Genomic DNA, 26,819 nt, shown 5'->3' with positions numbered 1-26,819 from the left:
AAGGGAGACACGATTCTCCACATGACTCTTGCCCTCTTTGTCCCAAACCCAGGGCCCTCCCTCAATCCCACTCCCATGATCCATCCCACATTACCTGGGAGAGTGATCTTCTCCTTCCTCCCACTGCACCAGAGACTTTGGAACTGCAGCAGTGAAAGGAGCAGACATCAGGTTGCTGGGCAGCCCCAGGCCTGCAGCTCCTCAGCCGTGGCTCTACCACCCCCAGCCCTTCCATGCAGCTGCATCTGTCAGGGGTCTGCACAGAAGCCCCGCCCGAGGAAAGGGCTGGGGGTGGTACAGTCCCACTGGAGGAGCTGCAGGCATTCTGCTGCTTTCCCTGCTGCAATTCCTGGGAGAGCCCTGAGCCTCTGGTGGGAATGCTCTACAGATCCAGGCAATGCAGCCACATGGCAAGGCTGGGGGTGGTACAGCTGCACTGGAGGAACTGCCAGTTTGGTGCTGTTCAGCAGCCCCACATTCTGCTTCTCCTGTGCATTTCCAATACGACATACTGGCTATAAATGTCTTGTTGGTACAGTCAGGCCCACTGATGGGGGAGGGGGGGAGGGTGTTCAAGGAAGGCAGCTGCCCAGGGCCTGGCAATTCTAAGGATCCCAGAGCTCTTGGCTGCTGCCACGACTACTGAGGCAGCAATGATGGATGTTACCCCCTGGAACCTTTAAATCACCTCTGGAGTGCCATGTGTTGTGCTCCTAGTGGCACTAAGGGGTGGGGAGGGTGGCATGGCATATGCCATGCAGCACTGGAGGCTGACTGTCCCAGCTACACCCCTTATGGCCAAGGTCCCTCCCATTCTGGGAGCATGGAACAAAGCCCCTCCACAGCTTTCCCAGGCATCTGACGTGGTTATCTCTGCTCCCCTGGGTACGCCGTACCATACTGTACTGCCATACTCATACTGCTGGTGAACTCCTCTGCTGAATCTGAATTTTCCATTGTACAAACTTTGTTACAGTTGAAGAAGAGAAGAATATTTTATATTTTGATGGATCGTGACCCTTTTTCAAGCTTCACTGAGGTAAATAGGAAATCTTGCCCTCAACTTTACTGGGCACATGAACTAGACAAAACTTCATTTCAGTCTGTGAGCCTGTTCCATTGCAGCTCGTTGAAAGTCACTGTATGCTCCCTTTTATTCTACCGTTTCTGGGCCATGTTTAGACTCCTGCCTCAGAATAACTCAGATCAGCTTCCCCCCCAGACTGAACTTAGCTGGATTCTCCATTCTGGAGCAGCCATAAAGCAGCAGTGAAAAATATAGTTTGAGACTGTGAAACCCAAGAAATGAACTCCTTGTTGTCAAGATTACTTACATAGCAGACTAGCTATGAGCAAACCTGTATTTTAATAACAGTAACATCACATCCAAAGGTCTCAGACAGGATCAGAATCCCAATGGGGTAAGTACTATACAAACATAAAAGACAAAATCTCTGTCACAAAGAGAGACAAACAACACACAGAGTGGTGGAAAAAGATACAAGAAACAAGCAAAATGACCCTTAAGATCCAGGGATGTGTCACACATACCTACACCTGGCTAATTAGCTGCATTTAATTAATTGTTTAGTTTTAGCGTTTATCTCATTTTGAAGAGGTGGGGTGTAGGCTCTGAGGCCTACTGTAGGAGAGGTTGGGATTGTTGGAGTAAGAGAGGATGGCGTGGGTTAAGTCAGAAGAGAAACTGAAAGCCTGCAGGTAAAGAGGGGAAAGAAGGGAACGCAGCAGGGTCAGAAAGGCAGGGAGAGACATGATGGACAGGAAGAGTGAGGCAGGTCAGATGAGCTGTCTCAGGGATTGGAGCAGGAAGGGGCACACAGAGACCAAAGACCAATAGCAACATAACAATTGAGAGAAAAAAGTGCAGAGTGCAGGCATCAGAGCTGAAGGTACGACATCAGGAGGGATTTTTGCCAAAGTATAGAGAACCTTACCTGCACGAGAGAACAATTTATCACAAAGCTCATTAGCAGCATTATAGATGACAGAAAAAAAGCTCTCTCAAATCACCTCCCAGCCTCAAGACTCACTGGCATCATAATAAAGCAGAGTGTTTCATTCATTAGTGTCACAATTCACTCCCAAGCAATTGGTCTCAGGATGAGTGGAGACTGGGGTAGGGATGGAGTGAAACCCTTTTCTAAGTGGCGGTCAAGGTGCAGGTCTACTATGCAGTTCACTACTCCTAGGCGCTGGAAAAACTGCTGCAATCTCTCCCCACCAGCTGCATGGAGCATTTGAAGCCAAGAGATGAATGTAAATGCATAGGAAGTGACTTCTCTCTTGATCCCTACGGGAATGACACAGAGAGTGAATGAGGAGGGGTGTCAGAGTCCAAGCACTTCTAAAAAGTAAAAAAAGATGAACCCCATAGCTGTTGAATCAACTGGCTGTATATATTGTATATGAAAATGTCCCATAAGTTATTTAATAAAGATTGTAATGCTCTGGACTGGATGGTCAATTATGAGATGTACATATACATTGTGTGTACACATACATGCAGAGAATTGTAACTGTTGTGCAGGGCAATGAAATAACCAGGCAGGGAGAGGCTGCTTCTGCCACCAGAAGAGGCTAGCTCCAAGTACCTAGCATTGTACAGTTCTAGAAAAACTAAAACAAATGACAGACAATTAGGGTTAATGTCGTCCATCAATTCATCTCAGCTAGAATTACTTTACCCTCAATAGCCAAGAGTCACTGTGCCCAGAGAAAAATAAACACTGAAGTCTTCATCCAGAACTTCCAGAACTCCTGACTGTGAGCCCCGGATCCCCTGTGTGACAGAGGTTGCACTGGGGAATTGTTCAAAGGTAATAAGCAATTTGAATTAGAAAAGGGAATTTTTCTAAAATGGAAGTGTAAACTCTGACATTGTAGCTTTATGTATATTGTATACATTGTGTGTGCTTGTTTTCCTTTGCTATTTCATCTTTTAATCTGTGATTTATCTATTTGAATAAATAGTTTGTTTATTTTTATCCACATACAGGTTTATTGCGCAGTGTCTGGCGTACATGTGCCAAAGTTAGCTCATGAATGGGGGCACGTTTCACACCTTGAAGGCTGCTAACCAGAGGGAGGAACCAGAGGATCAGAGGAGGAAACCTATGAGCAATGCAAAGCAGTGAGCCCAGCCTACACCCTTCTCAATGCCTCCCTGTCCATTTAAGCACCTTTGAAAGAAAAGACAAGGGCCCCAGCTACTGAGAAGGCATCCAGCATATCAGCCTGGGGCTACCGGCAGCATGCAGCCTGTACTCTGACTTCAGCTGACACTTTGTTAATGCAAACACTGTCTGCAACTGGAAAACAAAGCGGGGAGTGGGGAGATGTGGGATCAAGAAGGAATCGAGTGTCAGAGCCTCTGCAATAAACCAGTCGATTGCAATCAACTTGCTGCATTCACCTGACCACCCTCATTAGCTCAGTTCTTCAGGAACATACTACCAGTTTTAACTAACTAAGGATTTGTCTAACTGTCCAAAGGAGAAATGGGATGTCCATTATCCAAGGTACAACATGGAGGTTTGCTTTCCTTTGTTAATGCCTACTCTGCAGAGATTTGTGTGGTTATCAAAGAGACAATTTAGTATCCTTAATATATATTTCTCAGATTTCACTCGTCTTACAGACTCATGGTGAGAGTTCTACTAATATTAGATACATAATTCATTGTGAATAAATATTTAATTTAGCACCTGCTGTAAAATACCACCCTGGAGAAATGATTTCAAAGTCTGTGACTAGATACAGAAAGCATGTATCTTATTATAGCTTATTCCGAAATAACTGTGCAGCATAGACATAGCCTAATGGTGCTTTGTACCATCATAATCTTCCCCTCTCTTTGCTAGGGACACAGTAGAAAAGTAGAATTCCTAAGTCAGAGGCCACATTGATTCAGTGGAATCCCCCAAAGAGTCAAAGAAATCTGTTGCATCTTGATTTCCTGAGATTTCTTACACTGGGATTCACAGCATCAGCATGATTTGATGTTACCACTGAACACTTTATGTGACTATTGCTAATTTTGTCCATGCTTGTATGATTCCCATACTTGTACAGAGGCTTTTTTTCTGCTTTTTCACAGGAGCATTCAACTCTTCCAAAAAAGGAGGCTTCTCACAAGGTGAAAATAAAGAAAAAGAAACACTCTGAAATCTAATTGAGTTGAAGTTAGTACCATTAAATATTTTTAGCCCTTAAACTTAAAAAAAATAATTTTAACACAGCTGTGTTCCTTTGAGAAACAGTTTGTATCTTAGAGGCAGGGAATATCTTATATCATGAAGAAGTTGCTATAGCAACTAGGCAGATACTCTTTTTTAAATAGTCTACTCTAGTCTAATACTACTCTATAGTAAATAGTCACCAAATCCAAACATATGTAGGAGAAGTCCCTTAGCAAGTCTAAATTAAGAAATGTCCTTAATGAGTTTCTATTTTCTTCTCTATTCTCCTGAGAATGAAGCACTTCCTTTGTGGCCTCTAGTTTGATCTTTATTTTTAATTTACACATGTGTATTTTTTTTTTGCTCTGTTGATTTCTCAAATAGCAAAGAATATTTAAGCACTTGTGGAAGAACAGACTCATAGTCTTATGGCATATCAAACTGGTTCATCTCTGGAGTCCCAGACCAGTAGTCACATTAGCCTTCAGGTTGTCTCTCTAATGACACTGGCCTAGACATCCTTGAACTCTACTCTTTCTGGAGGGGACAACTGAAAGTCCAAAAGGTCCTTACAAAGAGGTCTTTAGCTAACTTTGGATCTTATGGTCCTTGCACTCTTTTCTCAAGATTTCTGTAAACCATCCCCTCACTCCCTTCTCCATACTCACACTACCAGTAGCTGGTAGGGAATCCAGGCCTTCCCTATTACTGCAGGTTACATTCTAAGGGCTCCATAACCTGGAGTCCAGGTTGGTGCTTTGATCTCTCTGCTACAGCCTCCCTGGGTACCTTAATACCATAGCTTCAGGCCTTCTCACCAACAACCTCTCTCTAGGTTCACCTGGCTCTCAGGACCAAAATTCACAGAGCCAAACTAGAAGTACAGGTGTACAATTGTAAACCCAAATTTCTTCCCTCCTCATTCTTCACCTTTTTCCCTCCTGTTTTTCCTTAGCTCAGTTCCTTCCTGGAGGCTCAGATTTGGCCCTTTTATCAGGGCTTACCCCCCTTACTCTAGCCCTGTAGCTGCTAGCATACCCTAGTTGCGAATGAGTCTCAGGGCTGATTTTCCCTCTAGTCTTTCTCTCCACATTGCTTCTAATCCTAGCAAGAGACTACAGATGTCTTCCTCCTCTTCCTGCAGTCCTCTTTCACCTTCAACTTCCTGTGTTTAAAACAATCACCTAGCTACTTTCCCAGCTCAGACTCATTATTAATTAAGCCTGGACCAGCCTGCATGTTCAATCAGGGAGAATAATTGCCCATTCAGATCATGTGCAGGGCCTCATCACAGCCCTAACTGGTTATCACAAGTAGATGCACACTGACCTAGGAATTTATGATAGAATTGCCAACAGCACTCAAGAGGCTTAGGAGCCTATCTTCCATTTTCAAAAGAGCACAAATTTAGAACCCTAAATCACATGACAAGTTCCTAAGGACAGATGTACAGAGGTATTTAGGTGCCTAAAGATGCCTAAAGATGTAAATATGGGGGGGATTTACAAAAGCACCTTTGGGAGTTAGGCTTTTAAGACCCAAATTACAGAAGTGCCTAAGTAGGGCACATGCCTCAGTCACTTGTGAAATGTTCCCCTTAGTCTTGTATATAATTAATGGAAATGTCCAAACATGGACCTAGTATTTAAAAAAGGAACTCCTCTCCCTCTCCTACCTCAGCTTGCCATGTTTCGATGAGCAACTTTTATAGGGATTTTTCTTTTGGAGTTCTTGCTATCTCAAAGAGATATGCTTGCTTTCTCAAAGGGAAATATGAGGGAGTGGGCACATGGTACTGCCCTCTGCAGGAGACAGCAAGCATGTGTTGCCTAGAATCTGAGAAAGAACAGAAAGGGGGGATATCTTCTTGATGCAGAGACGTGACTTACGAGAGTTTTTTTCAGACTTGTCTATAATACTGCCAATGAGCTTTGTGATAAATTGTTCTCTTGTGCATCTAAGGTTCTCCACACTTTGGTAAAAATCCCTCTCACTGACAACTAGGATAGAGTTCTATGTGTTTTTGTGCAGCAGAATTTAGATTCTGAGACACATCCACAGCACATAGGAAGTTGAAAGATAATAAAAACTTTAGTTTGCCTACAGCAGTGTTAATCAGAAGGAAAAATAGCTTATGTGATTAGGCCATGATGAGATATGGATTTCTCTTAGATTTTCAATATAATTTCATTACAGTGCAAATATATTACACAGCCAAAAACATGAAGGCAATCTATTGGCTATGATCCAAGTAACTGTGTGTGACGTTAACAGATTAGGCTGAATCTAGAAAGCAAATACAGAACAACTCTGCAAAGCTCTATCTACATGTTCAGTGTTTGTTATATAAAGTAACTAGAAGATTTACCTGGCACTGCTTGGGACTTAACTCATTTTTTCCCATTTAAATCATTGCTGTGGGGAGGGACTGGGGAAGAGGGCTTCAGTATGCAGGATGCCCCAGGGAGAAACGACTACTCTAGCTCTCGCTAACCACAGCAGCTTGGGGCCAAATGATAAGCACCTCACCATCGCTGCTGCAATTCTAGTGGGCACAGTGAGAGGAGGGAGCATATCCTCTGACTGAGGCAGGTCCAGGTTCATCTGCCCCTTGCACTCCCCAGCCAGATTGAGGAATGGAGCAAACTGTGCACTTCTCCCTAACTCCTTGATGAAGTGGGGGTAGGAAACCGACAGCCCCCACAGCATTCCCTACAGGGTGTCTGGGGGTGGGAGGCTTGGGGTTGGGGCAATCCTGGACGGACAGAGTGGGGAGCCTCTCTCACCTGCCTGGTGATTCTGATGAGATGCAATCCCATTTCAGGCACAGCCCATTTTCCTGGCACAACCCTTATGCTGCTTTAAGTTATGATAAGAGGAAACTGGATACCAGATTTGGTGGTCTTAGCTCTTACCCTTTAGGAGGAGTTCTTGAAGCAACAGCTACACAGACTCACTCACTCACTCACTCACAGACAAACTTTCTCAAGTATATAGTAGGTTATGCAATGGTATAAGTGGGTAATACACTGGTTTTCTAGTGCTAGACACGATGGACCAAATTGATGTGCAATTTAGAGCCATTATACTTGCTTAGAGTGTCTTGTGCTTGTTAAGCACCCCTAGACTTATTACATCCACTTCAGTGTAATCTAAATTGCTATAACTTCCTATGGGCTGAGAAACCAGAATCTGTTTTAGATATTTCTATTCACCCTGGGTATGTCTACACTACCCCCCTAGTTCGAACTATGGGGTGTAATGTAGTCATACGGAGTTGCAAATGAAGCCCGGGATTTGAATTTCCCGGGCTTCATTTGCATGAAGCTGCCGGCGCCATTTTTAAATGCCGGCTAGTTCGGACTCCGTGCTGAGTGTAGCCGGGCGGCACGGAGTCTGACCTAGCCATCATTTAAAAATGGCGCCGGCCGGCTTCATGCAAATGAAGCCCGGGAAATTCAAATCCCGGGCTTCATTTGCAACTCCGTATGACTACATTACCCCCCTAGTTCAAACAAGGGGGTAGTGTAGACATACCCCCTGTTACCATAGAATCTGAGAACGTAACCAACAGGCAACATATTTAGTCTCATATACCTATGTGAGGCAAGAAAACACTTCAACTTCAGTCTCCCAAATCCCAGGCTATCACACTGCCCCCAGGATACCCTTCTTTTCATGGCAGCAAAAATACACAAAAAGTGGTCCTAGAAGAATGTGTGTGTGTGGCAGAGCAGCAAATGTACCTAGACATTCTTCTGCTTTCTGATTGTATAAATCACAGAAGTGTATGTGGAAATCACACACCGTCTGAGTGTGCTGTACTGTCCCTTCTAGTGGCAATGAGACCATTTAAAGAGAGAGCATGTATCTGCGCTACAGCCTTAGTTAATAGTAAGCTGACTCTTTACTCATACACACAGGAAGAGGCTTATGCACAGAGGTCCCAGGGTCAAGTCTACCCACAGATAACAGGAGTCTGCTGGTGTTCACTTACTAGTGGAGTGGGTGTATCTAGCTCTAAAGGGGTATGTCTACACTACAGCGCTAATTCGAACTAATGGATCCAGACTAAAAAACTAGCTCGAATTAGCATTTTGCTAATTCGAACTAGCATGTCCACATTAAGTGGACCCTGAACCGGGGTTAAGGATGGCCAGAAGCAGTGCCGGCAGGGCATCAGATGAGGACTTAGAGCATGGAGCTGCTGTCTCAGGCTAGCCGAGGGCTGTGCTTAAAGGGACCTGACCCCCACCCCGGACAGACAGTTCTCAGGGGTGCCCTGCTTGCAAGGCAGTCCTGGCTTGGAGTGCCCTAAGTGCCCACACTGGGCACATTACAGCACTTGGCCATTAGACTGGCTGCACTTGCTGCAGGCTGCCATCTGGGGAGAGGGGGCAATTGGGGGGCTGCAGGAGAGCTTCCACCCCCAGAAGCCCGCAGAGCCAGCCCAGTCCTCCCCATCGGGGGCTCGTACCCCCTTCCTCCCTCACCTCCTTCCACTTACCCTTCCCTAGCCCCCCTTCCTGATGTACAAAATAAAGAAAATGTGTGGTCAAAAATAGAATCTCTCTTTATTGAACAAAACTGGGGGAGACTGGGAAAAGGAGATGGGAGAGAGGAAGAGAGAGGGTGGGAGAGGGGAAGGCAACTAAAATGATCAGGGGTTTGGAACAGGTCCCATATGAAGAGAGGCTAAAGAGACTGGGACTTTTCAGTTTAGAAAAGAGGAGACTGAGGGGGGATAGGATAGAGGTCTATAAAAGCATGAGTGGGGTGGAGAGGGTGCATCAAGAAAAGTTCTTCATTAGTTCCCATAAAGAAGGACTAGAGGACACCAAAGGAAAGGAATGGGTAGCAAGCTTCAAACTAGTAACAGAAAGTTCTTCTTCACAAAGCAAAGAGTCAACCTGTGGAACTCCTTGCTGCAGGAGGCTGTGAAGGCTAGAACTAGAACAGAGTTTAAAGAGAAGTGAGATAAAGTGATGGAGGTTGGGTCCATGGAGTGGTATTATCCAGTGGTGTCCCTGCCCAAAGTTTGTGGAAGGCTGGAGAGGGATGGCACGAGACAAATGGCTTGGTCACTGTCTTTGGTCCATCCCCTCCAGGATCCCTAGGGTTGGCCGCTGTCGGCAGACAGGTTACTGGGCTAGATAGACCTTTGGTCTGACCCAGTACGGCCATTGTAAGCTCAGGGCTGAGGGTCGGGGGGTCTCAATGGACCACCTTGATTTTCATGCACACCTGCTCCTGGGTGGCCAGGCTGGCAGCTCTCCTGCCCTAGATGGCCACTTTCCTGTGCCTAGTGCGAAGGTCGTGGACGAGGTCCATGATGTCCGCACTAGACCAGGCGGTTGCCCGCCTCTTGCAGTCCCGGTCAAGTTCCCGGGAGCCGCCAGCCTGATCCCGGGAAGAGGGGGAGGGCTGGGGGGCATCGGGTGGCTGGCTCAAGCCGTGCCAGGTGCAGGGTCTGCTAGCTGGGTGCTGGCAGGCTTGCACCTGGCACGGGCACCGTAGCCAGCCCGTGCCTCTTTAAGGGGCCCGGGGCTGGGAGGGGGGGCAGTAGAGTTTCCCTGGTGTTGGCCAGAGTGGCCACCAGGGAAAGCTGGGGAGTGCTAGCCTCCCACTAGTTCGAATTAAGGGGCTACATACCCCTTAATTCGAACTAGTAAGTTCGAACTAGGCTTAGTCCTCGTAGAATGAGGTTTACCTAGTTTGAACTAAGCGCTCCGCTAGTTCGAATTAAGTTCTAACTAGCGGAGCGCTAGCGTAGCGCCTATCAAAGTTAATTCGAACGAACGTCCGTTAGTTCGAATTAACTTTGTAGTGTAGACATACCCAAGGAGTCTGCATTACTGTGAAATAGATTGCAAGAGTATTGAAATTGCCTCTTAATTTGGCCCATGAAATCTAGACAAAAATCAAAGCTGCTATAATGTATATCCTGAGCATAGTGGCAACTAAAAGCACCTTATGCTCTCACAAGATTTTCTTAGAATCACTTCCAAATGTGACCCTGAATATCCTGTACATCTGACTTCTCAGTGGCAATGTGGCTATGGGTGGATGCTAAGAAGATGGAATTCTACTTAACAGCCAAGATGCAATCAAAATTCACACTCACAATGGGCTTGTGAAGCATCAAATGCTTAGCTCTAGCTCTAAATTTGGACAAACATGAAAGAACATAGATCTAGATTACTTTACATTATTTATTTGCTTTATACAAAATAATAATGGTATAATTAATTTTTACCTTTATTCACCATCTCTGATTAGGTATCATAGTCATGGACCACACGGAAAATCCTAAAACAGGGAGATGAGTACTAGGCAACACAGTGATAAGCCCTCCTATTCAAGAAAATTGCAAAGTTACATGCATAATAATTATATTCCAGACTGCTGCCTCTGTGGTAATACAGATGCTGGATATATTAGGTGTCAGAGGTCTCTCTCATCATTAGAGTTTTGCATTTATTTTCAACAGTGGCTAATAAGTTCCCAGTGAGAAGTTAAATAGAAGTATGCATTCTACATAATGCAGTGCTATTGGAATTGATTGCTTTAAAAAAAATGCAGCTAATGGTTTCCGCTATGCAAAGTATGGGGTAGACCGAAAATCTAATTTCAGTGATTGGGCTTCTTTCAGGAACAAAGTGTTCTTTCACAAACAGGAAGTGTGAAGTGTCATAATTTGCTTTAAAACTATACAGGCAGCTATTACTGCATCTCCTTAATGTGAAGAATCATATTAAGAATTTATTAGAAAGCTGGCCCCTTTATTCACTTCCTAACCATTACCATCCTCCTGCATGATTGTGTTTGATCAACTGGGATTGAAAGAGATTGAAAGACAAAAGCTAACATCTTGGGAAAAAAACTACATTTGAGACTTTGTAAATGTCCCAAACCATTTATAATCCAAGTGACAAGCAACAAACAGAAGGGGAAAATCAATGTGAGACAACCCACTCATCCTATGGTACACAAGTGGGGTTTTACAACATGTGGTGAGGAATGGTACATGATGATATATGTTTGTAGTGAAATCATAAGACCAAACAGTCAACTTGCACTTGTATTTTGTGTGGTCATTTACCCAAGTGTAAAATGATTCAGCCATGTCTTAACCTCACTTTTTATACATTCCACATCCTTAGGTCACTCAATGCAACTATCAGAGGGGTAGCCGTGTTAGTCTTCAGTTAGTCTATAAGGTACCACAGGACTCCTCGTCGTCAATGCAACTAATTTCTCAAGTTCTGGTGAACAACATACTGCTTCAGTCAGTAGGACTCACTGACAAAAAGAATAAACATTAGAAGTGAAGAAGAGCTAGTATGGTTCCCTCATTCATATCCACAGCAAAGTTCAAAGTGTGTTTCTTCTTCATACTGGAAGAAAAATGTCCATGGAATGACTCCATTATTCAGATTGGAAGGTAAATGTAAGGTACTTATGAAAATGTAAGGTATCAATGAAAAAAGGAAGGATTGTTATTAGCATTGACTTTATCATAATTACTCTTAGCATTCTGCACTGAGGAATTGAATATGAATATTGTCTTTAATTTCTCTTTGTCCCCTCTAAGATAAACAAACAAAACAATTCCTTCTACTACCTCAGATTGACTTGTTCCCGTAGTGTAGGCCTGCCTTTAGGCTGCTTGCTTCCTGTTCACCACCACACTCAGTTCTATGCTCAGCACTGCTCCTGGTCACATTACATTTCCACTCCAGTCTTCATTCCCAAGATGAGCAGTGTACTGACCTCCTGCTAAAGTCAAACCTCAAGGTCAGCTTAGAAGATGCTCAGGGAGAAAATTCATGTCAGTAGGTTAAGCCACATGTGACAGAGAATTGTAACAAAGAGCTATGAACAGAGAATAGAGAAGCAAGAATAGGGTCTCTTGTCTGGAATCTTTCCTTCCTCTTCTGCTCTTTGTCCTTTCTCAGATTTTAAGTAATTTCTTGGACACAAGTTCCCAGGTATCATTCAACTTCAAAAATGTTTTGCTCCCTAAGGGTCAGGCATCCCTGTGAGGGTATTGGTGCTGAAGAATATAAGTCACTCTGCCTTTCAGAGAGAGAATGAAGCATGTTTCCCATTTCTTTCTCTACCCAGGTCTATTTCTGTGCTTCCTCTTTATTCAAATAAATTTGTTTGCCAGGTCACTTGTATATTCCCCCTCTCTCTTTTGGTCTCTTTACCACTGTAAACGCTAGTACAGGGAACTTGACTTTCTCTTGTGACCCATATTTTCAGGAAGAGATTCTAGAATATTTGGGCCTTCGGAATTCTGAAACACTTCCCAGAGTCAGAGCTCCCCAGGTTCTGGACTCTCCAGACTATGTCTTAGGGTGTGTCTAGACTACAGGGTTTTATCGACAAAAATGGACTTTTGTCGACAAAACTATACCTGCGTCTACACTGCTGTTGAGTTCTGTCAACAGAACGTTGATGTCGATGGCTGTAAACCTCATTCTACGAGGAATAACAACTTTTGTCAACAGAGTTCTGTCAACAGAAGGTGTTATTGCATCTACACCGTCTTTTGCATCAACACTGTCATGTAGACAAAGCGGCTTGCTTTGATGACAGAACTGGATGTAGTCCTAGACGCTCTTTGTCAACAGAAGCTTTGTCGACAGTATCTGTCGACAAAACTTCTGTCGACTAGACGTACCCTTAGTCTCTTCTGTCAAAAGTTACATAAAAAGCTGTTAGAGGATTAATAGACTTATAATTATATGAGTGGTGTTGCAATGCCACAAAAGTACAATGATCACTATTTAAAACCTCCCAGTTGCCATATATATATAAATAAATAAATAACTGTACCTCCCTTGTCCCAATATTGCCTAGATATTCTATGGAATAAACAATAGCAAGGGCAGGAAATATGCAAATACGGACGTAAGATGGAACACTTGTGTCTTTTCAGCTAATATGCTCCATTGTGTAGTGCAGCAAAGAATTGTTAGTCATATTCAAATTGCACTCGAAACACAAACATGTTATGTCTGATTCCATAATGGTGTACATCAGTCAGCTTGAAAAATGTGTCCTTTTATAAAATCAGACACATTCAGCCCAGATTAAGGCAATGAGCTCATCCTGAACACCACCATACATTTCAGCAGCTCCACTAGATATGAGTTAGCCTGTGTTTTCTTCTTCTTTTTAGATGATTGGGAATGTAATGGAGCCTGGTGGCAGTGAGGAGTCAATATGGGAAGAAAGCCTGATGGTGTTAGCTGTGAATGGGCACTTGCATCCAAACTGAAAATTGTACTCCATAACTTTGTTATGTGCACAGTCAATTTAAACTGGATCTCCTTTGTAACAGCCGGAGGATGGTCATTTCCTCAATGCAGATCTGACATTGATTTACTGGAGTCTTAAATGATCAAGAACACAGCCTGATTCAATAGCTGTTAGGCCACCCACATCAGTTAGAATATTTCAATATCTACAGTTGTTGATCCAGCAATTTCAAAACCATGGAATATATTTTAACCCATCTCTGTGCCTCCTTCCTCTCTGCTTAAGGAGAAGCAAAACATCCACATGTGAATCCTTCAGGATTCATGCAGCAGGAGAATAACTAACTTTGAAAAGTCTCAAAGGGGTAGTCATGTTAGTAATTACTCCCCAGTGCTTCTGGGGAATCTAAGTCAAGGGAATGTATCCACATTAAGGGAGCCTGCCTCAGACTAATTTTGAGGTTTTCCTGTAGTGTGGACATGCTATTTCAAAATAGTTATTTCAAGAGTTATTATTTTGAAATAATTTCCTAGTGTAGACAGGCCCTTACAGACTAAGGGTATGTCTATACTAGCCCCCTAGTTCGAACTACGGAGGCTAATGTAGGCATTCAAACTTGCAAATGAAGCCCAGGATTTCAATATCCCGGGCTTTATTTGCATGTTCCCGTCCGGTCGCCATTTTTAAATGCCACTAGTCTGAACTGTCCGTGGCTACACACAGCAGTTAAACGGTAATTTGAACTAAGTCCTTAGCTGGAATTACCTGTTACTCCTCCTGGAATTAGGTTATCTGTTACTCCTTCTGGAGTTCAAATTACCGTTTAACTGCCGCGTGTAGCTGCGGGCAGTTAGTCCAGACTTGTGGCATTTCCCTATTCTGAAGTTTAAAATTAGCATGCCCCTTTCGGAAAAGGGGCCAGTGTAGACGTAGCCTAAGGGTACGTCTAGACTACAAGGTTTTGTCGATGGAATTTTTGTCGACAGATACTGTCGACAAAACTTCTGTCGACATAGAGCATCTAGACACATTCAGTTCTGTCGACAAAGCAAGCTGCTTTGTCGACAAAACCCTGTAGTCTAGACGCAACCCTACAGGCAATAACACCTTCTGTCGACAGAACTCTGTCGACAGAAGGTGTTATGCCTCGTAAAATGAGGTTTACCAGCGTCGACAAAACTGCTGAGTTCTGTCGACGTTATGTATATACGAAGGTATAGTTTTGTATATCGACGTTATGTATATACGCAGGTATAGCTTTGTCGATAAAAGTCCACTTTTGTCGACAAAACTCAGTAGTCTAGACACACCCTAAGGGTATGTCTACACTACAGCACTAATTCGAACTAACTAAATTTGAATTAGTTAATTCGAACTAAGCTAATTCGAACTAGTGCATTTACATCTAAAAAATATTTCGAATTAGCATTTTGCTAATTCGAACTAGCATGTCCACATTGAGTGGACCCTGAACCGAGGTTAAGGATGGCCGGAAGCAGTGCCGGCAGGGCATCAGGTTAGGACTTAGAGCGTGGAGCTGCTGTCTCAGGCTAGCCGAGGGCTGTACTTAAAGGGACCCGACCCCCACCCCGAACAGACAGTTCTCAGGGTTCCCCGCTTGCTTGTCTGCCTCGATGAGGGACAGCAAAGCAGTCCTGGCTTGGAGTGCCCTGAGTGCCCACACTCGGCACATCACAGCACTCGGCCATCAGCCCGGCTGCACTTGCCGCAGGCTGCCATCCGGCAGGGTCAATCAGGGGGCTGCAGGAGAGCTTCCACACTGAGGAGCCTGCAGAGACACCCCAGTCCTCCCCATCGAGGGCTCGTACCCCATTCCTCCCTCACCTCCTTCCTTTTACCCCTCTCTAGCTCCCCCCCTTCCTGATGTACAAAATAAAGGACATGTGTGTTCAAAAATAGAAACTCTCTTTATTGAACAAAACTCGGGGAGACTGGGAAAAGGTGGTGGGAGAGGGGAAGGCAATTAAAATGATCAGGGGTTGGGAACAGGTCCCATATGAAGAGAGGCTAAAGAGACTGGGACTTCTCAGCTTAGAAAAGAGGAGACTGAGGGGGGATATGATAGAGGTCTATAAAAGCATGAGTGGTGTGGAGAGGGTGCATACAGAAAAGTTCTTCATTAGTTCCCATAATAGAAGGACTAGAGGACACCAAATGAAATGAATGGGTAGCAGGCTTCAAACTAATAACAGAAAGTTCTTCTTCACAAAGCAAATAGTCAACCTGTGGAACTCGTTGCTACAGGAGGCTGTGAAGGCTAGAACTATAACAGAGTTTAAAGAGAAGTGAGATAAAGTGATGGAGGTTGGGTCCATGGAGGAGTATTAGCCAGGGGGTAGAAATGATGTCCCTGGCCTCTGTTAGTGGAAGGCTGGAGAAGGATGGCACGAGACAAATGGCTTGGTCATTGTCTTTGGTCCATCCCCTCCAGGGTCCCTAGTGTTGGCCGCTGTTGGCAGACATTTGGTATGACCCAGTACGGCCATTCTAAGCTCAGGGCTCAGGGTCGGGGGTCTCACTGGACCACCCTGATTTTCATGCAAACCTGCTCCTGGGTGGCCAGGCTGGCAGCTATCCTGCCCTAGACGGCCACTTTCCTGTGCCTAGTGCGGAGGTCGTGGATGAGGTCCACGATCTTCGCACTAGACCAGGTGGGTGCCCACCTCTTGCAGACCTGGGCAGGCTCCTGGGAGCTGCCAGCCTGGTCCCGGGAAGAGGCGGAGGGCTGGGTGGCAGTGGGTGGCTGGTTCGTGCCATGCCAGGTGCAGGGTCTGCTGGCTGGGTGCTGGCAGGCTTGCACCTGGCACGGGCACCGTAGCCAGCCCGTGCCCCTTTAAGGGGTCCGGGGCCGGGAGGGGGGCAGAAGAGTTTCCCTGGTGGTTCCCAGAGTGGCCACGGGGGAAAGCTGGAGAGGGCTAGCCTCCCACTAGTTCGAATTAAGTGGCTACACAGCCCTTAATTCGAACTACTTAATTCAAACTAGGTGTTAGTCCTCGTAGAATGAGGTTTATCTGATTCGAATTAAGCGCTCCGCTAGTTCGAATTAAGTTCGAACTAGCGGTTTGCCTGTGTAGCGCCTATCAAAGTTAATTTGAACTAACGTCTGTTAGTTCGAATTAACTTTGTAGTGTAGACATACCCTAAGGCTGTGTCTACACTGGCACCCTTTTCCATAAAAGGAATGCTAATGAGACACTTTGGAATTGCAAATTCCGCGGGGAATTTAAATATCCCCCTGTAGCCAGACAGGAATCCCCCCGTAACATCCATTTTTGCTTGCCTGGAGCATTCAGGGCACACAGAGCAGAAGGCCCAGGCTGCTGTGACCATGAATGGCTGTATACAGAGATATGCTAATTGCTGACCAAGAGGCTGCCAGGGAGTGCCCTTGACTTAACCCATATTGATACGAACACACAGCCATCCGCGGGGGGAGGAATCTCTCGCCCAGTAAAAAAAATGTCTAGTACTCACAATTTAGTTATCTCTCTTGCAAGTGTAAATTAACTTGAAACTTGCTTGTAAGAACTGGCGCCACAAAACGGACCAGTATAATTTGGCATCTTAAGATAAGAAAGAGGATACGGGCCCCCAGTGGTATAAAGATGGGTCCAGCAGCACATTTACTCTGAGTGTCAATCTACCATCTATCTGCTGGTCGGGTTAGGTGTTTGATCTACCAAGGTTCCAGAGGGGACGCCCACCTCGTATTCGTCTTTCCTAGGAATTGAGAGACCGTCCCTGGCCTGACACGCTGGAGTCGAGATACACAGAAAGGGGTAAAAATTGTACCAGGATGTGGTCCTTTGTCTTAAGTGTACACATAGACTTAGAGCTCTTTAAAGATTAAGCTGTCACTTGGTACCATTATTTCTATTTTCTATCTTTATTTTCTTTGTAACTATTTTTAAAATCTGTATTTCCTAACAGTTAAGAAAGAGAGCAATAGCCATTGTAACCATATGCTTTTATAAGCCTTTTAATAAACCTGTAACTGTTTAAGTTTTAACCTGACTCCTTCAGTTGCTGTAATAGAACCAAGCACAATTTAAAAGAACTTCAGCCGGTCATAAAGGGACAGTCATAGGAAGAACTTGGGCGTTTGGATCTGTGTCACTCCCAGGTGACTGGTCCGTTGGGGCACCTTTTAGCCTTCCCTAGGCTGCCTGCTGCGAAGGAACTTTGTGTTCTAGCAGCTAAAATCTAAGGTGTAATAAGCTCTTCCTATATAAAAGGGGCGTCTGTTGGCCTGCTGGCCACCCTCTGTGATAGGACCCCGGTCCTAGCAGTAAAGACACGGACGTTAAACCTTTTCTTGAAAACACACACACACACACACACACACACACACACACACACACACACACACACACACACACACACTGCCCTGACCGTCGGCTGACACCCCCGTGGCATTTGCATGAACGTGGCTGCCACTTTTTTCCGGCTCGGGGTTTTGCCGGAGAAAAGCGCCAGTCTAGACGGGATCTTACGGAAAATAAGCTCTTTCCAGGAGGATCCCTTATTCAAGTAGGAATAAGAGATCTTCCGGAAAAGGGCTTATTTTCTGCAAGATCCCATCTAGACTGGCGCTTTTCTCCGGCAAAACCCTGAGCTGGAAAAAAGCGGCAGCCATGTTCATGCAAATGCCGCAGAGGATATTTAAATCCCCCACGGAATTTGCAATTCCTAAGTGTCTCATTAGCATCCCTTTTACGGAAAAGGGTGCCAGTGTAGACACAGCCTTAGGGTATGTCTACATTACAGAGAAGATTGCAGCTGCCACTGCCAGTCTTCCATAGTTTGAATTAGCAGGTCTAGTTAAAACAACTAATTTGAACTGAGAGGGGCACTCCAGTCAGTGTTGGCAGTCCTGCTTCCCCGAGGAGTAAGGGAAGTCAAAGGAAGAGTGTTCTCCTCTCGACTTTGTGCAGTGAGGACAGCACCAAAAGTTGAGTTAAGCTATTTCGACTTCAGCTACGCAATTAACATAGCTGAAGTTGCATGACTTAATTTGACCTTGTCCCTTAGACATACCCAGAAGTGTCACAGAACCTCTAGTTGTTTTAACTAACTGTGAATGATAGTCAACAACCATTCCCCAATTCAGCATTTCTCCTCTACAATGCTTCAGTTATAGATTGATTATTAAGTTAAATGAGTTCATAACGATCCCTTCTGGCTTTATAATCCATGGAATTAGCACTTTATAATCTACCCTCATGTATGACAGGCTTCTTTCAGATTCCCATTTCAATCTAGCTTCCTTTCACCAGAGTATCTGAGTGCCTCACTACAACTGATGAATGTATCCTCATAGCATCTCTCAATGACATTATCACCCCCATTTTAGCAATGGGGAAATGAAGCATGAAAAAGTTAAGTATTATGCGCTAATCAAATGGAAAATCTGTGTCAGAACTGAAAACTAAAGCCAGATATCTTGAGTTCCAACTCAATGCTGTAGCCACAAAAACACCTTTTCTGCTGCAGTAAAATGACTGCTAAACTCTTATGAGTAATTTAATAGTCAGATCAGTAGATACTCACACAATACATATAGATATAGACGTAGTTTCATTTCTCTTTAACATTTTTTCCCCTCCTCTCATGTTGGGTCAGTGAAATCAAATCAACAGAACAGCTGTGTAGCAAAATGAAAAACAAATCTCCAAATCTATCATTTAAAATGTAAAAATTAATCATAAATAATAAATAATTATAAAATTGTAACTCCTTTCCTTCAATAAGGTGCCCAGGATATTGAATAACTAAATGTTTCATCACACTTAAAAACAATACTGACTTACTTCCTGTAATTTTACTCTATGCAGGTGAACTCCTTTAAGAGTTCTCCACATAGTTAATTGCAAGATCTGATATTTTGTTTCCCTTCTCCTCTACCATCAGTGTATGGGCGATTTAAATGCTTGCATGAGCACACTGAGTGCTTGACTTTGCAATCTCAATGTTCTTTTAATCTAGCCTTTATTATATAATACACAAAGATATCATGCTGATATTAGGGTTTTTTTCAAATACATATCATCTTTGGTCTGGATATTTTAGAAGAATAGATCATTTTCTTGCCTATGTTTTTAACATGTCATCTATTCAAATGCTTTAGTAAAAATATTTAAAATTTACAAACAGGGCAGACAAAAAACACAGACTAAAAACCAGGAAATTACTAGAAAGTAAAAGCTCCAAAAAACAGGGATTGTCCATCTTCCACCTAATTAATTATGTGGTGATCATTAGATATGATACCAAGATTTAAATTGCATTGTTGCTGAGATTATTCTCACATAAAAGTCAGATTTATCTTTTAATTGATCTATAGTGCATTTACATATAAATCTGGAAATTTGGTTTGAAAAGATTGCCTTGAAAGGGAAACACAAACTTTTGTAAAACCTAGATAGCTGTGCAGAGAAAACATTTTCCCTTTAAGTTACAGAGACGGAAACAAGAGGCTTAACTATAAATTTAAAGTACAGATAAAAACTGGCTTAAACAAGTATTGTTGGCTGTACTCCATTAACTATAAAAGCATCTGCCTTCTGCATAGAGTTAATAGATACATTACACATGAAAAAAAGATCCCCAGCACTGCAGAAGCTGGCTGATATAGATCACGCTGCTCAAGCTGTGGGGCTAAATATTGCAGAGTTAACAGTGGTGATTGGGCTCTGAATCCCAGAGAAGGGGGATTGGTCTCAGATCCTGGATTACAGCCTGCATCCTAACAGCTACACTACATTATTAGGCCCAGTCAACAGTAGTGTTCCTAAAATAGGCTAAGTAAAACCTGAGTCAGGTTCTCATGATTTGTCTTTCTTGGTTTTCTTTGCTAAGTACTACCAAAGGCTCAATTCATAGATATTGCTAAGGTGCTGGGTAGACTCCATGGAAAGTTATTCTTGGTTCTCAACTCCACATATAAACCACATTTTCTGAGGGATGCAGTAATCTGATCCATCTGGGAAGCAGGTTGAATGGTACATTTACTATTCATCCATGCATTTCAAGAGCTCACATTAAACCATTCAAAAGCCTTTTTTTAAAGTGGGTGCTCTATGCTTTTAAATATTAGCCTTGACCCCAATGCCCATTTCATTCAGTGTTAAATTACCATAAGATTCTAATTCCTATCACATGATGAAAAACGTTCAGTGTAGGCATTTTATTTAGCGGAGGTCCTTTGTTTCTTTATTTTCATTTGAAAGGGTTTCATTTCAATTGCTCTACACCCACATACTGTAGTTTCCCATTTCTATATTTAAAATATGTAAATATCTGAATTGTTTCAAAACAACTTGTTTGAAAACCATGGGCTCCTTCTACAATTTATCTTTGAGTTTTGTCACATTGCATCCTTCTTGAAATTACTAGCCTGGCACTTCTTAACATCATGTCTGATTCTAGCCTTGTGGAAGTTTACTTCCCAGTACATAAAACACCTCGGAAAGTGTCCAATAATTGCCATAGAGGGTTATATTTAAAATGCAGCCCTTAGACTTCAAGGGCAGCAAGTAATGAATGATGACAGAGAAACAATGGGCTAACCTTAAACTGCTGAGAAGCTGCTATAACTTCACTTGAATGAAGGGCAGAGGAGTAGAAACTGATTGGAGAAATAAAAGCCATAATGATGAGGCAAACACATCAGAGATGACAAGAAAAAAGGACGCTGTAATGGAAGCATGTAGGGCATTCAGAGAAGCCAAGAATGAGAACCTGAAGTTGTGCTTGACCCACCTTTATTCCAGTCCTAATCCCAGGTTTGCTCCTGATTTGGAATTAGCTCTGCTTCTGCCACATCTGACTTCAGGTAATCCAGTTCTGACCCTCAGCTCTATTTCCTGGCTCCAACTCTGTCTTCACCCTTGACTCTAGCATTTGGATTCTGACTATGGTTCCATTCCTTGGTCCTAGCTCTGATTACACTTTGACCTTGGGCTTTGGCATTTGGACTCTGACCACTAGGTCAGACTCCAGATATGACCATTAAGACTAACTACCTACAAACCAGTGTCCCAGAATGGCTCAATGAAAAGCCAAGAGAAATCTAAGAAGCATCAGTGGGACATGATTCTAAGAAAGTGTTTTACATATGTAAGGGTATGTCTACACTACCCTCCTAGTTCGAACTAGGAGGGTAATGTAGGCATACCGCACTTGCAAATGAAGCCTGGGATTTGAATTTCCCAGGCTTCATTTGCATAAACTGGGCGCCGCCATTTTTAAATCCCTGTTCATTCGAACCCCATGCCGTGCGGCTACACGCAGCACGGACTAGGTAGTTCGGACTAGGCTTCCTAGTCCGAACTACCATTACTCCTCATTCCACGAGGAGTAACGGTAGTTCGGACTAGGAAGCCTAGTCTGAACTACCTAGTCCGTGCCGCGTGTAGCCGCGCGGCACGGGGTTCGAACGAGCAGGGATTTAAAAATGGCGGCGCCCAGTTTATGCAAATGAAGCCCGGGAAATTCAAATCCCAGGCTTCATTTGCAAGTGCGGTATGCCTACATTACCCTCCTAGTTCGAACTAGGAGGGTAGTGTAGACATACCCTCAGGGACTATCATCATGGTTCCAGAGCCATAGAGATAAAAGTGAAAGATGGAAGATAGCTAACAATGAAATCAAAACAAAAGGAATGGTGGTAAGAACATTTTAATGACATGTTCAGCCAACCCAACCCAACAACTCAAAACAATGGATGCAAGGAACATGAAAAAAATTAAACATTTCATTACTAGAAATGTCAGAAGGAGAACCAGAGAAAGTAATTAAGTATCCAAGAAACAAAGTGTGTGGTTAATATATAATTACTGCATAAGTATGGCGTGCTAATGAGAATGTGATAGTACATGAAAACAAACTTTGTAATGTAGCATTGGTAAAAGACAACCAATTGATGTGTGATAACTGGTGAGAATGACATTGTTATATGATTTGAGGAAAAACACCTCTCCCAGTTCTTGCAAAACCCACACTATTCCAACTATTCTAAGCCAAGTTTCCTTGACTTAATCTGAAGAGACAGGTTTTAGGAATTTACCTCCTACTGACTTTTAATACACTAAATACCACAGGTAACTGTTTTATTCGTTGGAAAAATCTTTTGAAATTCTCCTATAATTACTGACTATTTAAAGACTTTATGATTCCTCTGAAATTTTGATTACACCCAGCACTTGCTGGTCTATTTGTGTTAAATGTTAAGAAGGTAATGAAGTATTAACAATAAACAAAACCATCTCCAGCAACATTAGGAGAAGCAGATGAGTATTTTTTATACCTGACAGACTACCAATTTAAGGTCATCAGAATCTTTTTTTGCCACTTTATTGAAATATTTATAGTCATGCATACTGTTAACATAATAACTACCAGATATTTCAGAAAAAAATACTAAGTTTATTATATCACAGTATAGATGTGGGGAAAACAAATTATCTGGTAAATTGAGCTTGCTGCTCTCAGATAAATATTCCTTGTGAATACTTCATTCGCTGATTACATGCTCACATTCCTTTTCAGCTTCCATCTATGTTTCATATCCAAGAGGTGTGCTTAGTGTCATGTAAATGACACACCAAATGTGGCTGGCACTAGGTTGGAGACTCTGAAGATTTAGGGGAATCCACCTGAAATGTATATTTATTTCTTTTTAGCTCATGCAAAAATAACCAACACTTTGTAAATTAACTTTTTGCTGCCCTCATTCTCCATCCTCAAGGAGCTGATAGAGGATGTAGCTGAGCCTCTAGCTATCATCTTTGGAAAATCATGGGAGATGGGAGAGATTCCAGAAGACTGGAAAAAGGCAAATATAGTGCCCATTTATAAAAAGGGAAATAAGAACAACCCAGGAAACTACAGACCAGTTAATTTAACTTCTGTGCCAGGGAAGATAATGGAGCAAGTAATTAAGAAAATCATCTGTAAACACTTGGAAGGTGGCAAGGTGATAGGGAACAGCCAGCATGGATTTGTAAAGAATAAAACATGTCAAACCAATCTGAAAGCTTTCTTTAATAGGATAACGAGTCTTGTGGATAAGGGAGAAGCACTGGATGTGGTATACCTAGACTTTAGTAAGGCATTTAATACGGTCTCCATGATATTTTTATCAATAAACTAGGCAAATACAACTTAGATTGGGCTACTATAAGATGGGTGCATAACTTGCTGGATAACCATACTTAGACCGTAGTTATTAATGGTTCACAATCCTTCTGGAAAGGTATAACAAGTGGGGTTCCGCAGGGGTCTGTTTTGGGATCGGCTCTCTTCAATATCTTCATCAACGATTTAGATATTGGCATAGGAAGCACGCTTATTAAGTTTGCAGATGATACCAAGCTGGGAGGGGTTGCGACTGCTCTGGAGGATAGGGTCATAATTCAAAATGATCTGGACAAATTGGAGAAATGGTCTGAGGTAAACAGGATGAAGTTTAATAAAGACAAATGCAAAGTGCTCCACTTAGGAAGGAACAATCATTTTCACACATACAGAATGGGAAGAGACTGTCTAGGAAGAAGTATGGCAGAAAGGGATCTAGGGGTTATAGTGGACCACAAACGGAATGTGAGTCAGTAGTGTGATGCTGTTGCAAAAAAACCAAACATGATTCTGGGATGCATTAATAGGTGTTTTGTGAGCAAGACACGAGAAGTCATTCTTCCGCTCTACTCTGCGTTGGTTAGGCCTCAGTTGTAGTGTTGTGTCCAGTTCTGGGCACCACATTTCAAGAAAGATGTGGAGACATTGGAGAGGGTCCAGACAAGAGCAACAAGAATGATTAAAGGTCTAGAGAACATGATCTCTGAAGGAAGGCTGAAAGAATTGGGTTTGTTTAGTTTAGAAAAGAGAAGATTGAGGGGTGACATGATAGCCGTTTTCAGGTATCTAAAAGGGTGTCATAAGGAGGAGGGAGAAAACTTGTTCATCTTGGCCTCTGAGGATAGAACAAGAAGCAATGGGTTTAAACTGCAGCAAGGGAGGTTTAGATTGGACATTAGGAAAAAGTTCCTAACTGTCAGGGTAATTAAACACTGGAATAAATTGCCCAGGGAGGTTGTGGAATCCCTATCTCTGGAGATATTTAAGAGTAGGTTAGATAAATGTCTATCAGGGATGGTCTAGACAGTATTTGGTCATGCCATGGGGGTAGGGGACTGGACTCAATGATCTCTCGAGGTCCCTTCCAGTCCTGGTATTCTATTATTCTATTATCACTATTACTTTTCTTTCTTTTCCTCCAATCAGATCTCACATTTACTGCATTCACTTTAATTAAGCTAGTCATAGGCTACAAAGTCCTCTAGCTTGGAAAGAGCTCAAGAGGAAGCTGTTAGAAGTCATTCAGAATAAAAAGAATAAAGTGTGTCAAAGGAGGACAAGTTCATGTGGAAAAGGTAATGAAGCACTAGCTGATTTTGAGCCCACTTACGCAGTGAATATACTTAGAACAATTCAGATAGATATACATCTTTATTATCCAGACATTTTAATACATTTTCTCCTCATGTTAAATAAATCATATGCCCCGAGAAACAAATGTAGCTCCCACAATTCTTCATTGGGAGTGCTATTCATGTAACCCATGTCAGAGTTTGACCAGCTTCTGGGATATGACTCCAATAGTGGCCTCTCTCACTGCCCTCTGTCTTATCTTATTATCTGCAGCCCTATCCCTGAGGTCACTTCTCAGTAAGTACAGCAGGGCCTATCACAATATGTTGGTTCAAACCATTTCTCAGTCCCTACTCTGGTACAGAACAGTAGCCCAGGGCTCGTTCCCAAAAAGCTATAACGTTACTCTCTCCAGGCCTTATGTCAGCTGCTGGGCCACTAAAAGACTTCAGTTCCCCTGTTGGGATGCATCAAAAGTCCAAGCCACATCCCCAGTGACTACTGGGGGGGGGGGAGGAGACTTCCAGACCCATCCAGTACTGCAGATCACAGATCAGGGACCCTATGGATAGCAGCCTTCCACTCCATACCTTCAAATCCACTTCTCCAAACACCCAAGACTCTTCACCGTTGCTCACAGTCTTGTCCTGACTGAATCCCAGTAGACAGACTGGAGCTTCTTCTTGTATCCCACCGTCTCTATCAATATAGCTCTGTTTGAGATCTGAACTCCTTTTGGCCCTCCAGCTCTTTTTATATTAGCCTCCTGCACCCTGACTGGTGCTCCCTGAAGCCCCTTCTGATCGGCTGGGTCACACACAACCACTCTAGGCAGCTTGAAGGACCTTTTACACTTCCCTTTTCTGGGGCAAGGTGTACTAAGGCTGTAAGGCATCCAGCACCGGGCCTCAATGCCTAGTCCACCCTGTCACATTTGGTCTCTTAGTGGAGTTAATTCCTGAGGCAAAGATGTTCCCAGGGAAAAGGGCATTGGTGTGGGGCCGAGAATCCTTAGAGAATTCCCAAATCCGAGAATTGTCCTAGATACTCTTTGACTACCTCTGTGACAAATTATACTTAGAAACTCCAGACCGTGTGTCAATCACTTCTCCCACAGATACCCTTCTGCTGAGAGGTAGCCTAACACCTACATAAAATAGAAGGTGGAAAAAGGCAGCTTAGAATTCAAGCATAAATTAGTGCTGGCCAGAGGCATTTTTATGCAAAACAGTTTTGTTTTGGAGGCTCATGGAATTCATAAAAGTATTGTGTTTCTGTAATTGCCTGTTTGGTTTAAAAATTATGTGTTTACACTTCAGTTCAGCACAATCCATTGGTATGGTAAGATATATAAATGTGGCCCAGTGTGAAAAAAGAGAAACTAGCCTCCCACCAAACTATCTGTCAGAGATTATTAAGCAAATGTTTGAAAGCAAGTTTGAGTCACAAGTTTAATAGTCATGGAGTGAATAGGGAATCCAGGGACAAGTTTGGGTTGGAGGGAGGGTGGGTACACAATGAGTAAGGTCAGTAACATGATGCCCGAGACCAGTGCACTTATTCCATGCCCTTTAGTACAGTTCACCTAGGATAGGACTTCACACAGTATAGGATTTTTTCTTGTGTCTATTTGTCATTGGTTCTAATTAGCAATACTTCAAACCAACTACTTCATCACAAAAGCCATCCAAAAACCCAGCACTTTTTGGCAGACATGAACACCAAGGATTAATCACAAAGCCAGATCAAGTTCCTCATATTACGGATTTTCTTTGTTTCACCAAAGGGAGGGAAGGGACCAATAGATTATATAATCTGGCCTTTTTCATATCACAGAACATTAAAATGCCAGCCTGGATTTAGCCCATTACTACCAGAAAGGCATCTAGTCTTGATCTG

Source organism: Pelodiscus sinensis, chromosome 11 (assembly GCF_052426305.1).
Source record: "Pelodiscus sinensis isolate ZL-2025 chromosome 11, ASM5242630v1, whole genome shotgun sequence".
NCBI classification, from domain to species: domain Eukaryota; kingdom Metazoa; phylum Chordata; order Testudines; family Trionychidae; genus Pelodiscus; species Pelodiscus sinensis.
Note: the sequence above shows the minus strand (reverse complement) of the source record.